Consider the following 8103-nt stretch of genomic DNA (forward strand, 5'->3'; position numbering starts at 1 on the left):
TAACAAAGCCTCTCGTGGTCCTCCGAGGCCGCAGATCGCAGGGTAGTTTGGGTTGGGCTGTAGGGACAAAGCGCCAGGGAGGAGACGGGGAAAATAAATATGAATCGAGGTGCCTGAGGGCGCGGAAAAACAGCCGGGACACGTGAGCTGCCTTTAAAAGACACCGGCAAAGGAAAAACGCGGCACAGCGTCGGCGCGTCCGTCCCCCTCCTTCCCCGTCGTACGCCGGCTGCGTGAAGCCGGGGAGCCAGATGGACGCTTCAGGGTGGGGTTAGTCTCACGTCTGGGTATTCCTTGTCCTGGAAGGTTTTGTGGGGGACTGATACGACGGGAACAGAATAAATACAAGGTAAACAGAGAAACTAGACAGGAAGGGCAATGCTTTTTATTCTTTCCCTTTTAAAAATCTTACTTTTTGCCTATTTGTGGTGGTATATACCTATATATCCCTCTGTGGATGTGGCAACTGTTTAAAACGTTGGAGAAAACGATTAAGCATTATTGTTCTGTCAGCCCCCAGTGAAGGTGAAGCTCACGAACCTGTTTTGCAGAGGCAACGACCCTGGCAGAGGGCCGGAGGAGCAGGCCTGACATTTCCGAGGAGAGAAGAAAGCAGGAGCACCGCAAGATCACTGAGCATGAGCCTGGAGGGACCCGGCGAGGCCGTGTAGATAGAGCAGCGCCTGCCGCCAGGCAAAATCAGCTCAGCTTAAACCTTTCTTGGCAGATGTTTGTCCAACCTGTTCTCAGAAACCCTCCGTGACGATGACTCTGCACCCTCTCCTGGCATTTCTTTCCGGCGCCTCATTATCCCCACTTCAGACACTTGCCGCTAATGTCAAACCCGAGGGTCCTTCGCTACGTTTAACTGCGGTGTGCTCGCTGATTGCCGGTGGCTGTGAAGAGTAATTTACTGCATTCATAAAGCAAGGGGAAAAAAACCAAGGTTTGATTCAATTTTCAGGTCACCTTTAAAATTTACTTTACCGTTTCGAAGCCAAATGCCTGCTGGCTCTCCACGAGGGGTCTCCAGGCCTTTTCCAGCAGAAACTGAAGAAAAATCCCTGGGAAACGTGCTGACACCATCGGGGATCCGGCGGCAAAGTTGTCTCAGCGGGGAACGGCCGCGATCCTGAGGATGGCTGCGAGCAAAATGGGCTCAAAGCAGGCAGAGCAAACGCTGCCCTTCTCCTCTCCCAGGCTCTCTAAAGACACCGCTCTCCGCCAGATCCTCTGCCCTTCCCATCCGCCGTCATCCCCTCCTCCTTCACGCTTCTTCCCCTCTTCTGACTCCGTTCCTCATTCTGCCCCGTCCTGCTCGTCTTCTTGCCTCTCCCATCACCCCTTCTGCAGCACGGCCTTCTCTTCCTCCCGACTCTTGCTCACGGAGCTCTCCCACGGCTCCTTTTTTCCTGCCCTCTCCTCTTTCTCACTTGGCAGCCTGAGGATGGTACAGACAACTTCAGAGACCCACTTCTCCGCTCCACAGCTGTATCCCTGGCCCGGGTCACCGGGCAGCAGCTAGAACTCTACAGCTGCAGAAGAATCCCATCTTCCTCCTCCAAAGAGGAAATCTCCTCTTTTCCAGCGTCTGCACAAAACCCCGGCAAGTTTGGCTCGTCTTGTGCGAAAGCCGACTGTCTGCCATGCCAGCCAGTATTGTCTCGCTGTTTCTTTGTGCTCTTCCACCCAACAGACTGTCTCCATCTGCTGTCTCTTGCCTTGCAGTTAAACTCTGAGCCATCTGAAGCAAGAACCGTACTTCCATGCTGCGTTTTCGTAGCACCTACCGAAAGGAGATCGTCACTCAGGACCGAGACTCCTGGGTGCTTCTGTAGAACCACTTCTGATTCATTTGATGCAGGCAAATTGTATGCATAGATCTGAGCAATATGCCTGAATCAAGAAATACTGGGGAGTGAAAGGAGCAAAAAGTCGGGTGTGAAGTGCCTAGCGGGTAGAGAAGCCAGACTCGCTCGCCCTTCAGCCCCACCGCTGTCCGTGGTGTGCTGGAAACCACAGAATTGTAGAAAACAGAGCTGAGAGGGACAGCGGGGATCAGCGATCCCGCAGCCTCGCCGTGTGGGAGAGTCAGCAATTCTTGTCACCCTGAGATGCGTCTAACCTGCTCGTGACGACCTCTACAAGGAGAGCTGCCCGCCCTCCCCAGGCAGGCTGGCCAGGTGGTTCTTCCTCCTTGCGCCCAGGGAGTACTGGCTAATGCCCCCCTGAACTGGCTCTCCTGGCAACTGAAGTTCACCCTTTGAAGCTCACCTTTTCGGAGGTCTTCTGACCTGCCACCACGGGCCCTGGTTGTTCCCAGTGTTTTTGAAGAAGCCCTTGACCCGCTTTCAGGCTGTTCTCGTGTCCCCCTTGGTCTTCAGTTCTCCACACTGCCCACCCCACCCCGCAGAGGTTGTCTATTCCGGATCTCCCGTCTTTCTTGTTGCTTCCCCTGAACCTTCTCCCATGGGCTGCATCCTTCCTGAAGTGGCACGCCTCGAACTGGACCCCGTCTTGTAAAACCTTACCCAGCCCTTGCGCTACCGGATCTGAGGTGGCTTCAACCGGTTTTCTAAGCGCCACAGGACGAAGGTCAGAAAGCGCCTGACCAGTCTGTGTACGCGGGTTGGTCTTGTCATCTACTGCGGTGAACACTCTCTCGGTGGAGAGCACAGTGTCTTATTTATTGGGGTCGGCGTCTGCTCGCGGCTGACACTGTTAAAGACCGGGTTTGGAAAAAAAAAACCCCAACCCACCCCAACAGTGAAACCCTTGGCTTCTCGGCCTCCTTTGTCAGCAGCCTTCCTTCTTCGCTGCGTCTGGAGCGGCGCTCCCGTGCTCCTTCTCCTGCTGATGCAGTCTTTTCTCCTTCCGCATAATGCTGCTCGCTATTTCCATCTCAATTTGTGCCTTGGCCTGTCTGATGTTTCCCCACATGCTTATGCTACTCTTAGGACTGCCCTTAGTAATTGGACCTAGTTCCCGCTTTTTGTAAACTTTTTTTCTCGAGGCTGAGGTCAGTGAGGAGCCTGCGACGTAGCCAAGCTGGTTCCTACTACGTTTCCTATTGGGATGGTTTGTGTGTGTGTTGTTTGCATCGTTTCTTTGAAGAGCTGCCAGTTTCCTTAACTCCTTTCACCTTTAAACGTGCCTCCCATGAGATCTTACTTACAGTCCTCAAAGCATCTCAGGGTCCCTCGTCTTTATTTCCCTTTTCTCCCACATCCCTTCGTGAGGGTCGTGAGCTTGATCACCCCACGCTCGGTCTCGGCCAACTTGCCTCCTGCCTTTACTCTCCGGTGGCTGATGGCCATCGCTGCCTGCGCCCTGCTCTCTTCCTCTCCCGGCAGAACCAGTTCACCCAACCCGTGTGCTGGCCGGCGTGGCGCAAAGCGGTGGCAAACAGGGGCTGCTGCGGTTAAAGCCGTCCCCGGAGCATCACTAGCGTCAGTGAACGCGTGCCCAGCTGTTCGTTCCCACACTGAGCATTTGGCAGGTTATGAAGCTAAGAGGATTTTGCTTTTCTCCTCTCTCTAAAACCAACACGGAGCCAGTTTAATACTGGATTCGCTCCCTGTTATGGTGAGACTGAGAATAACGGAGTAATAGATATTTCCCAACACTAAATACTGAGCTCCTGGTGCTTTCTGGCCATGCAAATACCAGTGAAGGGCTCCTACAAGCCAGGAGGCAGCCCAGCAATGGTGGGAAGACCTGGATGGCAGCGGAGGTGCTCCCACAAGCTCCTCACGCTGACCTACAGAACGTGTCTCCTCCCGAATGTGCCGGGGGATCACCGGGAAGCACCCTGAGCTCCCCATGCGGCGGTCCTGTGCTGGGGGCTGGCAGAGCAGCTCCCAGGGGTGGGCTGGGTGGGTCAGGAAGGTTTGGGAATGGTCCCTCAAGCCTCACCCTCCTTTCCCCGGGTGGTGGGAGGCTGGAGGTGGGACAGCAAGGGTGGGATTCATCTGGCCGTAGGTAGAGGTGGACGACCAGAGCACGTCAGGGCTACGGCTGTAGTCAAAGGCGGACAGACCGCGCCGTGGCGGAGGATGTGGCACAAGCACCGGCCAAGGGGAAAGGAGGCAGCCAGCCTCATCTTCCAGATATGCCTCAAAGGTAAGGGGAGCCGCCGGGGCGACGGGGCCAGCTCTCAGGCAAAGACCCGGCATCGGGGGGGGGTTAAGAATGGCACACGGGAGGGAGGACACGGCGTTGGCACACCGGCACGGTCCGGTGAGGCAGCAGGGTGCGGGTTTGGGGCCAGGTGGGAGCACCCGAGGCTGTGCCTAGGGCGAAGCGGGTGCCTCTGCCAGCGTGGCGGGGTCCAGGACCCCACGACGACGGCCGCGCTCGGCCAAGAGACTGTGCTGGAGAGGATGCGGGCGCCGAGCTCCCGCTCCACCGGTATCGAACAAATCCCCAACCTCCGCTCCCGGGGAGAGCTCCCGGCAGCTCGGCGAGGGACGGCCAAGCCCTGGGGTCCCCAAGCCGCCCCGTCCCGCACCGAGGGCGTCGAGCGCGGCTCGGGGGGCACACGGCCTGCCAGGGACCGCGGAGCCGCCACCGCCACCCCTCCTCCCCGCCGCCGCCGTCCTGGCCAGGGCTCGGCCGGTGAATCGGGACTCGGGCCATTTTGTTTCAGGCAGCCGGAGCCTGTCAGAGGGAAGAAAGGCTCCTTGTCTCGGGGTCGCGGCTCTGATCCTGTTATGTGTCTGCGGGAGAAAAGAGGACGACGGAGCGGGGAGGACAGACCCGGTCCCGGTGCCAATTCCCTTCCCTCCGCACCCCGCGTCCCGTGCCAGCCCTCGCCCGGCCACAAAAGGCCGCCTCCCCTCCCAGCGAACTAACCAAGCATTTAAATTTAATAGCTGTCCCCAGCCTCGCCGTTTCAAAGTGATTAGGCGTTTGATTAAAGCCCGTGTGTTGCTTTGCTGGCTGGGAGGCAAATTCCTCCGCAGGGCCCGTGAAATCGGCTCCAGCGGCTGGCACGGGACGCAGCGGATGCTCCTCGCTGTCCCCCCCTGCTCTCCCCGTGGCAGATGAGGTGCTGATGGGGAGCCCAGCCCCTCGGGTAACCCCCTCCATCCCGATGCACCCACGCGTGCAAACCACCCTCCTTCCTCCTTCGGGGCTGCGGCGAAGCCAGAGCAGGAGGAGAGCCCACGGGCTGGGGACGTGCCGTTGCTCCGGGGGGGGGGGAACCGAGGCACGGTGAGGGACGCTGACTCCAGAGCGAGATGAGGCTCCAGGGCTCGTGGCCGGCTGGAGCGAGATGGGGAACAGAGGTTCTGTCTTCACGTGGAAAACGGGAGCGTGCCGGGTAGGTGAGTAGGGTCCGAAGCAGGGGGCACGGCAAGGAGGGGAATTAGGGGGGTCAGAGCGATACCCCAGAGCGGAGGGAGGGGGGCGGATGCCCGCAGCTGTCTTCTTAACGTCTGTGTTGTGAACAGGAGCATCCTTAGCCCTCCTTAAATCCTGGTGACCCAATTTTGCCCTGGATCCCGGTAAGTCCCTCCAGCCCGTGTGGGTGAGCAGCTGCAGCCGCGAGTGCCGCGCCGAGGGTGACACCCGTGCCCCCCGAGGGTGACACCCGTCCCCTCGGCTCCACCTCGGGTCCGTCGCTCGCTGCTCTTAACCAAGGGCTTAACACCGAGGGGCGACCGCCCCGGCTCTGCGGAGAGGCTGCTGCCCCGCGGCCCACCTTGGCCACGTGCTGGGCTCCTCTGAAAGGACATAAAAACAAAAAAGGGGGTGGCGAAGGACAAGCAACCCCAGTTACCAACGCGGGCACCTCCGTGAGGAGCCAGGGCAGATCCGGGATGGATGGGCTGGGCTGTGCTGGGAGCATGACGGAGGGGCTGTGCCGTGCCAGCCTCGCCCCCAAGGTGGGCACCGTCCGTGACGGAGGGGCTGTGCCGTGCCAGCCTGGCCCCCAAGCAGAAGGAGGAGCACGGCAGGGACGGCTGCTCGCCCAGCTCGCCCGCGGGACGGAGGCTGCCCCATCCCCAGGCACCAGACCTGCCCGCCGCTGGCCGGCAGAACAGGGATGAGGTTTCTCTGTCTGATCCAGGGACCAGCGTTACGACGGCTGCTGCTTCCCCACGAAGGAGATTTTTCTTCTCTCCCCAGGCAGCAGCCGGCCGGACCCGCGGGCACCGCCGGGAGGGATCCCAGCGAGGAGCGGACGGTTCCCAGAGCCCACCAGGCAGCCGCACGTTCGCCGGTTGGACTCGCTCCTCGGCCGCCCCATCCCGCCCCGTGTCTCTCTGCATCCAGCCCCGCCGGCTCCCTCCAAGGGCAGCCGGAGACGTGGGGTGGCCTCCCCCATCCCCGCGGTGCCCCTTCCCTCCTCCTCCTCGCCGATGCTTCGCACCCACAGCCCACGTCATCCCCGAGCCTCTCCGACATCCCCTTCCTCACCCCCGCCCACAACCATGTCTTCTCCCCTTGCTCTTCGTACGCAAGCACGGCTCCTCTCCCTCCTGTCTCAGCGATGCTCATCCCGATCCTCCTCCATCTCCCTTTCCCTCCTGCCCAGTCCCGCAGGAATCTCATGCCCAGCCTCTGCCCCTGCCAGCCTTTCCACGAGGCTTTCTTGAGCACCAGCATCTCCCCTCCCCTCAGCCAGGCTCCTGCTCCCTCCACACGTTGCTCTCCCCACCCTGGGCTTGGCCCCAGCCACCTTTTCCTGCCGTGTCCGTGCTGCCCCGGTGCTTTAGTCCCGGTTTCACCCGTCCTACAGCTCCGTGCTGGAAGGGGAATGGCAAAGCCGAAAGCGCCGGTGAGCTGCTGGCTCTGCTTTGCATCACCCCCGGGATGGTCTGCAGGCTCCCGCTGCCACCCCTCATTTTTTTAATCTCCCCGAGTAAGCTGAGCATTAATTATTTAGCAGCTCACGGAAAGCACCGGGAACAGCTCAAACACGCTGAGCTGCGGCTTTGGCTCCTACCTGCCCCAGGGAGCGAGATTGCCGGCTGCATCCCTAACGGGCGGCACGCTTAATATTGTCTGTTGATTAATTGCTTCATTTCCTCTCTCTCGAGGAGCCCTGAGGTTTGGCTCGTGGATGGATCCGTCTCCGGAAGAAATCGGCTCCTGCGGGAAGCGAGACGGAGCCGTGGCCCGAGGGGAGGGCGGTGGGAGTACTGGAGAGACCCCCTGCTCCCCGCAGAAACCAGGCCACCGTCACGAAAGCTGCCGGGGGTTTTGCCGGTTGGAAACGAGGAGCTGGGGGGGTGTGTGTGTGTGTGTGTGTGTGTGTGTGTGTGACACCAGGGTGTTTTGGCTCCAAATCCCACCAACAGCCCGGGCAGCCCCACCGAAAGGAGGCTGTTTGGGCAGGCGGCGGCCGGGGGCACGGTGTCGGTGACGGCTACACCCCCTGTGCACCCGCGCCATGATGGGGACGGGGCTGGAGCAGCCCCCGCGAGGAAGGTGCAGCCCAGGCTCCTCCGCCAAACATCCCGGGGTGTCCCGTCTGCACCCGAGCGTGGCTGGGACGGCAGCACCCCGCAGGGCCCCCGCTCCGGTGGGACGTGTTGCACCCCTGGCTTGGCAAAGCCGGGGAGGGGCGACCGGGAACCCACCAGCCCCCTGGGTGAGGCTCAGATGGGACCCAGGGGAGCAGGCACCGAACCTGCTGTGTCTGTGTCGGGAGGTCGCAGGCACCGGCAAGAGGCTTAACTTTAAAAAAAAAAAAAAAAAGTTTTATTTCAAGATCTTCCTTTTTTTTGGGGGGGGGGGGGTGGGGTTTTGTTGTTGGTTTTACTTATATTTCAAAAAAAGTGGGGTAAAAGTACAAAAAAAGTCAGTTGCGGAACGGCAAAGGTTTAGAAATCACAGCGCTGAACTAACCCAAGCGACAGACACGGAGCACAAACCAAACACCCCCACGACACGACGCGGCCAAAGACCATTTACAGCCTTTGGCTTTGTATTATTATTAATTAATTTTGTTTTTGTTTTCCTCTGTACAAAACACACCAAAGCATGCCACGGAGCGGGAAAAAGAGATACCGGCCGGGGAGGAGGCAGGAGATTTGTACAGCAGGGGAGGGGAGGGCTGGCTCCCGCTCTCGCCTCCTCCTCCTCCCCTGC

The sequence above is a fragment of the Leptosomus discolor genome, chromosome 6 (genome assembly GCF_034619465.1).
Source record: "Leptosomus discolor isolate bLepDis1 chromosome 6, bLepDis1.hap2, whole genome shotgun sequence".
NCBI lineage: Eukaryota > Metazoa > Chordata > Aves > Leptosomiformes > Leptosomidae > Leptosomus > Leptosomus discolor.